Source organism: Stegostoma tigrinum, chromosome 9 (assembly GCF_030684315.1).
Source record: "Stegostoma tigrinum isolate sSteTig4 chromosome 9, sSteTig4.hap1, whole genome shotgun sequence".
Lineage (NCBI taxonomy): Eukaryota > Metazoa > Chordata > Chondrichthyes > Orectolobiformes > Stegostomatidae > Stegostoma > Stegostoma tigrinum.
In genome coordinates this window covers 70,088,796-70,098,811 of record NC_081362.1, presented here as the reverse complement: position 1 = coordinate 70,098,811, position 10,016 = coordinate 70,088,796, and positions in this window count along the sequence as shown.

Sequence of the window (10,016 nt, the reverse complement as noted above, 5' to 3'; positions counted from 1 at the left end):
CAGTAGGCTGTTCAGCGCATTGAGCTTGTCTGCCATTCAATAGGATCATAGTTAATCTGACACTTCTCATGGCCATTTTTCGGCCCTTTCCCTATAACCTTTGATTACCCTACAAACACATCATTGCAAGACATTGTGCTATGTCTATGTCATACCCAGAGCAAATGCCTGCAGCATGCACAGCAAACGTTATGCATGTGCTCCAAGCAAATGGCCGTCTTTGAAAATCAAAGGGGATCAGTCCTTAGTGGGGTCAAGGGGGACAGTAGTTGGCTAGGGTGTGTACCAGACTCAATCAATGATTTGGTCTGATTATGCTGCAGGAGGTTGGGCCCAGGCAGTCTTGCTGTTGATTGCACAAGAGTTTGGGTATCCATGTCCTTGAAGTCGGGGGTTAGGTCATAGTTAGTCCTGCAATCTGTTCAGGGATTCCAGATAGGTCAATCAGAGTGTTGTGGAGACATCAATTTGGAAGCTGGGCCTAGCATAATCAGGGCTTTCCTGCCAAGTCAATCTATGGGGACGGTGGGCTGTGGTCAGTCCTAAGGATTGTTCCATAATGATCAGGGACTTGTCAGGGAAAAGCCATGGAGTGCTGGGGAAAACATGCAACTCATGGCTGAGAATAGTGGTTGTTGTGCTGGATCACTGAGAGAACGATTACAGTGATTTTTTTTGGTAGAAAGTAGGGTGGTGACAGGGAGATCTGGGTTGGGGCATTTTTGCAGGCCAGTATCATTTTGACCACTGCATGAGGAGAGTGTTTGACCAACAAGGGCATGGCAATTCACAAAGCCATGGGCACTGGGGGAAAATTGGGACTTTAATGGTGACATAAAGAGCATGACCACTTTGGTTGTGCAAATTGCAATTGGATAATGTGGCATAGCTCACAAATTCTTGAGGCATGACATTGATCCCCTCGTGAAATCATCGTGCCACATTGTGTGAGGGCATAACATGAAGCTTCATTTTGATTGAAATGAGGGCTCAGGAGCATTGTTAATGAAACGGTGTTCACTTTCTGAAATTCCCCACAGATAGTCATCTCAGAATAATTATAATCTCATTAGCAACCTGAGCAAGAACAGTAGCCTCCAGTGGTTGCTGCACACACTCCAGAAGGAGACGCAGCAAGTCAAGTTCTGCCCATGCCTAGCCCCTGCAGACTCCAATGCAAACATTCTAACTACTACCATCCCCTATGAAATTCTGATCTACCGTCTCCATAACACTAGCTGGCCCTGATTTACTTCCCTCTGCCACAGCCCAAACCCCACATCCCTGCCTATCATAAGCCCTCTAACTTACCCCTCCCTTCAGCACTAAACCTTCAACTCTGGGATTGGAAGACAGCATCATTGCCATCCCATTACCTCCTACAAAAGTGCTAAAAATTCAATAAATTTTCCTAATTGTCCTTCTCTCCATTACACAACCCTAAGGTCACTCCATTTTCATTTCCAATTCCATTTTTTGGTTATTACATCAGCCAAACACCCAACTCCTACTGCCTGCCACACTGATCACATTCCCTCTCCCTGGTGACCAGATCCCCTTGTCGACCCTCATCCCTTTCTAAGTTGTTAAAGAGGACAGTGAAAGGCTACAAATATGTAGACATAAGTGAACTGAATGAAAAAGTATCTGGCAAATGGAATATAACTTGGAAAATGCGAAGTTGTTCATATTGGCTTTTGGAGTAAAAAATAAGCATAATATCTGAACGGTGCGAAGTTGCAGAAGTCTGATTTGCAGAGGGATCAGGGTGTCTTCGTGCTTGAATCATAAAAGGTTCATATTCGGGTATAGCAAGTTAATTTAGAAAGATAATAAACTGCTATGGTTTATTTTGAGGTGAATTGAATGCAAAAGTAGAGAGGACATGCTTTAATTATACATGGCATTGGAGAGACCATATCTGGAGTGTTATGCACATATTAGCCTCCTTATTTAAGGAAGGATGTAAATTTGTTGGAAACAGTTCAGAGAAGGTTTAATACACTAATAACTGGAATGAACGTGTTGTCTTATGAAGGCTGAACAGGCGAACCTTGTATTCATTGGAGTTGATGAGATTAAGAGGCGACTGAATTGAATTCTATAAAGTCCTGAGAGGCATTAACAGGGTAGATGTAGAAGAAATATTACATCTTGTTGGAGAATTAGCGATCAATGTTTAAAAGTAAAGGGTCACCCATTAATGACAAGAACACAAAGAACTTTATTTCTTACAGAGAGTTGTGAGTCTGAAACTGTCTTCCTCCAGAGCAGTGCAAGTATCACTGGTGGTCTTTGAATCTTTTTAAGGTAGAGGCTGAGAGCAAAGGGAATGAAAGTTCACCAGGACAAGCAGGAAAGTGGAGTAATCAGATGAGTCACGTTCTTAGTAAATGGTATATCACGCTTAAAGGGATGAGTCACCAATTCGTGCTCATAATTTGTATGTTTATATGTATCACTCCCATCTAGTTGATGCCCCTGTTGTGAACATAGATTTAGATGTTGCTTTCACTGAGGTGAGCCCACCTGGCCTCTGAGTGGGGAACAAACGTGTAGCATTAAATTGACACCACAAGCTTAGAATTCTACCGTATATGGAGTAATTCGAATCTAAGAATTCCGTTTTACTCACTGACCAATACGGTCCCAGTGGGTCAGGTCAGAGAAGCGCCTACTGCCTCTCTTCCTTTTCGCTTATCTCAATATTGTATGGTATAGATTCCCAACGAATCATGCGATTCATTTTGCTCCTTGTTTCCATCACATCTTCAATCACTGTTTCTTTTCTTTCTGGTTGTTTGCCAGTCTACAATACACTGGACAGTCTGTATCAGTCAGTACTGAGGTTTTAAAAAAAGGGTATGGCATCCTTGGCTTTATGATAGCGACATAGAGTACAAAAGTAAAGAAGTTGCGTCAAACCTGTACAAACTACTGTTCCACCTTAACTGGAGTATTACATTGAGTTATGGGCTCCAGTTTTTTTTTAAGAATATGAAGGTATTAGAGAAAGTCCAAAATAAAGTCACAAGAATAGTTCCAGGGATACAGAACTTCAGTTATCTACATAAATTGAAGAAGCTGGGACTGTTTTCTGTGGAGAAGAGATTCACGGTGTTCAAGAACATGGTGATCTGGACTGAGTAGATGAGGAGAAACTTGTATGAAACCTGTTGGTATGAAGATCAAGAACCCGAAATCACCAGTTGAAGGTAATTACTAGAAGAAGCATTAGTAACGTGGGGAAGGACCTTTTCACATGGAGTGGTTAGGATCTGGAATGCATTACCTGAGACAGCAGTTCAGTTGATGCATACAAGAGAAATTGGATCATTACCTTAAAAGGCAGAATGTATGAGGTTGTAGGGAGAAGGAGTGGGTGTTGCTTGAGTTGAAATGCTCTAAAGGGGGAGTCAGGCTGAATGGCCTTTTTCTGTGCTTGTAATCATTCTTGAGATTATTTGATACGGTGCTTTCTGATATTTAAAGATTATTATTTTTTACATTCCTATCCTCTAGATCTTCAAGTGTGATTTAACTTTGACCACGTCCTGTTACAGTGCTGATCTGTGAGATGTGATAACTAATTGAAAGACACATCAACTAAAACAAAGATAGTAGGGACTGCAGATGCTGGAAAATCTGAGATAACAAAGTGCAGAGCTGGATGTGCAGAGCAGGTCAAGCAGCGTCAGAGGAGCAGGAAGGCTGACGTTTTGGGCCTAGACCCTTCTTAAGAACCTTCAAGTTCTTCATTTCTGAAGAAGGGTCTAGGCCCTGCTCCTCTGATGCTGCTTGGCCTACTGTGTACATCCAGCTCTACACCTTGTTATCTCAACTAAAACAAATCAAAGATTGGCCTATAAAGGAAACATATTAAACCTTAGGTGTTGGTTGAATAAATTGCTATAAGAACTGCTAGTTAATCTTTCAAGTGAAGGATTTTCCAAAATTACTTGCTCATTCAAAATGAATAGTGAGACCTGCAAAGTATAGAGAATAAAGTGAACAAAATCTTCTAAAATTACATTTTAAAGAAAAAGATTGGTAAAAGATAGAATATTGATCTTAAAAAAATAAGAACAAGAATGGTCCAAAGGTAATAGAAATAACAAGGTTGAGAGAATTGAAAATCAAGTTGCGCAAAATGTAATTTGCAACTCTAAAAAAATAAGCAAACAAAATTCTGACCCAGCATAATTTCACTACAACACGATGTTGATTGTATTGGCAACAGTCTCATTAATAGAACATTACTGAGTGGCAATTTGATGAAATGGAGAACAAGTACTTACAACCTAAAACTTAGGTTACTTAAAAGCCAACTCAACTGAAACAGCTAGACTCCCAACAGTGATTTAAATTGGCTTTAATCCAAAAATTTGTATTGTGCTCTCTGCCTCATAAGGCATTATTTCAAATTAATTGAAAACCCTGCAAAATGATGGTATTTGAGACGTACTATTTTTATTCAATCATGGGATGTAGGCATCAGTGGCTGGGCTGGCATTTATTAGTTGGCCCTCGTTGTCTTGAGAAGGTAGTGATGAGCTGCCTTCTTGAACAGCTGCAGTCCATACGCTGAATGTTGGCCCACAGTGCCCTTAGGGAGGCCATTTCAGGATTTTGCCCCAGCAACAGTGAAGGAACGGCGGTTTATTTCCAAATCAGGATAGTAAGTGGCTTGGAGGGACACTTGCAGGTGGTAGTGTTCCCAGGATGAATCACCAACTTGACAGTTACGGAATCATAGTCACAAAGCACAGAAACTGGCCCTTCAGCTCAATAAAAACTGCCATAGGAAGTGGTAGAGGCAGGTACAGTTATAACATTTAAAACACATTTGGACAGACATGTGGATAGGAAACATTTAGTGGAATATGCGCCAAGTGCAGGCAAATGGCACTAGTTTAGTCTGGGAAATTTGGGCTGAAGTGCTTGTTTCTGTGCTGTATGACTGTATGATTCTAAGATTCTATATGTCCATGCATATCAGTTCTGACCATAGATTGCTGTGAATGCTTCATCCTTATCTTTTGCACTGATGTGTTGCGCTCCGCCATCAATGAGGATGTGGATGTCTGTGGAGATTCATCCTCCCGTGAGTTGTTTAATTGCCCACATCAATTCACAATAGGATGCGGCATGAATGCAGAGCTTAGACCTGACCCATTAGTTTTAGGATCACATGAGCTACATGAGTATGGAATGAACTGCCTGTGTGGCGGGGGCAGCTTCTTTTGAGGCATCCAAGAGAATGGTAGATCTTTTTTGCAGGGATGTGGGGAAGACATAGGAGATTGGCCCTACGTAATAATGACAGACCAGGCACGATGGGCCAAGTAGCCTCCTCCTGCTCCTCAATAATTCAGTGATTTTGTATCCATTTCCCTTGTCATTTAGACTTTTAACGATGGTGGTTGTCACAACCAACTCATTTGCAGGATCAAGCCTTGCTTATCTTCCAGGACTTTGAGCTCCATCACCCCACATTTTTAGATTTTATTGTTCATTTCCAGGACACTGCAATCCAAACAAATCAAGAGCACTGGCACTAACAGTTGTTGTTCAAAAATCAGATACTGCTGTATGTCCCAGCACCACTCCTGACCTCAACTCTTCCAGTGCTTAGATGAAACAATGTTGGAAGTGTGCCAATGAAAGGGTCTTAGAAATTCCCATAGGTCCCTATCCTGCTTTCAGCAACACAACCCTCCCTCCAATTCCACTGCCAATGGAAAATTGGCTCCACAATATTGACTTTAAGATGATTAACCTAGCAAATGTGGGAGGTTAATTTTCTTGCAGGGCTCTGATGGTGTTCAGGATTTATCCCATAGAAAATAATGTTCTAATTTACCCTTTGTTCTGGAGATAGGGAGAATAGTGCAAAGTAATCAAATACGCAATTCAATGTCTCCCTTGACAGACTGCAATCTGAGGAATGGAAAAGTTCATAGGACTTTGTGAATTCATTCTTTGTTTTGGGAGGATGAACTATTATATCTTCTTCAATTTCCCTAATTCCTGGGAGATTTGAATTTCCTGAGTGAATGTTCCAGGACTTGACAAACTCTATCGCTGTGTTACAAGAAAGATATTCTAATATTTTTCATAGTTGCTTTAACTTTCTCTGTGAGTAACATATGAGGCACAGTATGGTTTATTTTGAGGCCTTTTGGAGTATGGAAAGACATAATGAAGTTAAAGATCTTTCTCAAAATTTTGATACCTACTTTTCTAAACTTGTTCCATTAAATTATTTGATTAAATAAAATATTGCATACCTATAATTATAGGGTATGATTCCACTTGTAAATTTGATTTAGTATATTTATTTTGAGGTGGCTTTTATTTTTGCATTGTGCCATCCTGTGATTAAAAGAGGGTAAGTCTCAGTAAGTGAGAGAAGGTAAAATTAAAAGTAAATAGTCAATGAATGAAGAAATACGGTTGCATTTGATGTTAAGAATTGATTTTAGATGCCTCTGCAGGGACAGCATGGTCATGAAGCAACCAGAAAGCGACTCAGCTGCCAGTTCCACTTCTCTGTTTCTTCCTTTCCCTCATGTTGCTGGCCCTCCGATACTCAAGTTATCCTAGCTGGTAGCTAGGGTACTCCCAACCTGACGATGAGATTGAGTAGCCTGCAGTCGGCCACTATGAATCTTCGGAGGACTACAGGGGTCCTCTGGAGCTCTTCAGAAGAGTTGATTCAGCACACCAACTTGTGCTGGTGTTTTGTTATGTTTAGTCATATCTGATGTATCTCATTGCTAGACATGTTTTTATTGGTTATAGACCAATATCAGTTACGTCATCTGTGACAAGCCCATGTCATCTTGTGAGCATGTTTTAGTTTACTGCTCAAGTGCAGCAGAGACATTGGGCTGCCACACAGTCTTCATGATTTGCCACATATGGTGGCACATGAGCTGGGCTGTGAGGGAGTGGAAATGCATTTTGGTTCCATTATTGGACAGAGTTGACATACAGCATTGTGCTGTATGTACACAGCTTTAGCCTAGCCATATGTATACCGCACTTCATAGTACTGTAGTCTGTAATCCTGGTGAAGCTGCATGTTTTGTTCATTTGCTTCTCTGTGGCAAGAGATAATCAAATGTAGCAATTATTGACTAGACACCTTCAGTGCCGTACCATGCATGATATTGGGTAGCAAACTGTCAAACTTTGCATGTATGTCCAGCTTCAGCTTGTAAGAAACATAACAAGCTCTTCTCCATGGTCACTGTCACAAAAACTGGCAAAACTATCCCTACATTGCTTGGGGTTGCTGTTTTGGCTCAAACACATGTTTAAGGGAGGAGGCATGCCCTTTCTGAACTGCAGACATGTCATGTATTAATCCCTCAAGACATTCAGGAAAGAAAACTGATTCTTGAACACTTTGGGATGATTGGTTTCTTGCTGAGAACACAATTAGAGGCTTATCTGGCACTGTATGCCCTCTGTTCATTCTCCAAGAGAATGCTTATGAGTGAACGCATTGTCTGACAACTGCTTGGATTGTGCATAAACCTATAAATCACCATAAAACTACATACCCTGTCAACATTTACAGCCATAATCAACAAACAGAAGTACCAAACCATCATTAAATCAAAGCGACAAACAAAAGAAATGAACAGATAACTAGCTAGTTTGATCTGTTTAATATCATCATGAGATGTCCTCCTTGCAGCTGAACATGTTTTTGGCCGTGCAAAATTAAGAAAGCATGTTAACCGAAACATCAAGCTCCAAAACAGCGGCTTTTGTATCAATCAACATTGCATATCATGACTGTTTCTCAGTCCACAGATACTGCCAGACGTGCTGAGTTTCCCGAGCATTTTCTGTATTTTTTTTCAAATTTCCAGCATTGGCAGTATTTTAAATATCTTGTCTGCTTCTTCTATATATGTCATTGGAATTTACTAACACCTTCACCATTATAGTATCCGGCATGATCCACCTCCAAAGATATATGTGTACCACACTGTTTGGAGCACTGAAAGGACTCATGATGTCAGAAATACTGACACAAACAAAAACCAGTTTCCAGCTCTATATTTCCATATATTTGTTCCATCACTTCTTTTGTGGAGCAAATGTTCCTCCAACCAGCTTGAGTTTATATTTGTCTTTTACTGTCCCATGGTAACATGATGCTAAATCATTAAAATGGCACCAGTAACATATTTCTTCTCAGCAACCTCACACCACCATCATTGCTGATGGTGGCAGTGTCTGGTTTCAGCAGTCAAATGAATAATTAATACACTGACTCACTTGTAAGTGTTAAAGGTATTACTACTGACAGCCTTCCACCATAGTGCTGTGCAGCTGTTCACACATGTATGGATGGATGAATACACAGCAAGTACATTCAAATAAGAATGTTTTCTTATTTAATACATAATTAGTTCACATATGTGATACTCGTGTGATCTATTTGTGATATTTTTGTTTCTGTGTGTTATGTGTTATTTTTCACTGTTTTCAATGTACAAAATGGCTGTTGGGACATTATGCTAATTTGGGAAGGATGTAAATTCTGACATTTAACATGATGGTGAGCTTATTTTCACTAGTGGACTAAAATCTTCAGCTTAACCATTTAGTAGAGTGGATAGAAGATCCAACTAATTTTAATCAAACTGAAAATTCTGAGGAATAGCAAACCTTGGACTGGAGGAGATGAAAATACAGTAGACAGCTACATAATGGAGATCGGGTGAGGGAACTTGAAGGTGGGACCAGAAGCAGGATTGAAGATAAGGGTGCTGGATCAGTTCTCTGAAACATTCTGTCCTCTAGCCATCTTCCCAGAGCTGGGTGAACATCAGCAACAGCTACCTGCCCAGCTTGTGGCTGGCAGACTGGAATCTTGACCAATATGTCAAGATAAATATCACTATGAAATAAATAATCCAAACTGAGTTTAGAAATTAAATGACACCATATCGCGAGCAAAAGCCAAATAATCATCCTTTGGCATTTTCTTGAGTGAGCACCTACATATGCGGATTTCCCCTCTGATGTGGTGTCAACAATGGTAACCAAGATGGGAAAATGTGGAGAGAATGATAAAAAAGGAATCTCACATCAAGAATGATTTTTGCGATTTTCCTCTCAAGCCTTAAGTGGTGACTTTAGAATCCTGCTATGGAGTCACTTTATTCCCATGCTACCCTATTTCTTGTATTTTAATCTCATTAATGCCAACTCACCTTTTTTGTAAGCTACTTACAATTCTCTGTTCTTTGCCAAGAGTGTAGATGGCACAAGGTGTAAATCAGAGCAAGCACCTCATGGCTGCAGCTTACCAAATGCTTCCACTTGCTTCTTCACAATGATGCCACTGTATGTTACATTACTGCAATCTTCCTTGAGCCTTTGTCCGCACAGGCAAGAATTGGCAAGCCACCACGTCACCACACTGTTATATCTGCTCTCAGATCAACTCACACCACTTCAGCCTATCAAAGTCTATTTTGATGATTAAGAACACCTAAAACTCGCCAGGAGGGTGTCTAATTCATCAAAACATGATATTTGGAGGTGGTATTCATTGACCATGACAGCTTGTGTGAGGTCATTTGAACTTCTTGTGGCACTATGCCAGGTCACCAGGATTTGACCCCTTGCTTTGAACTCCATGGTTAACTTGAAGCTGATGTCTCACATGCTGTGCCATTCTTTGGTGTTTTCCAGATCAGACTCACTTACTGAATGACTACCGGTACCTGCTTCAGATGCACTGCGCCTCCCCAGTAAGAGGTATATTTTAGTTTAAAGCAAAATGCAGGCTAGCTTTAAATGGTGCTCGCCATTCAAAATATGGCCATCTAATTGGCTTACAGCTAACCAACATGAAAGTTAACACTGATTGGATACAGAAATTTTGAAGTAAAAGGGCTGTATGAAGTTGGCATTCAGCCAGCATGACAGTTAACTATGTTGGGTAAATCATGCACTGTAATCCCTGGACTGTTTGATGGGGACCA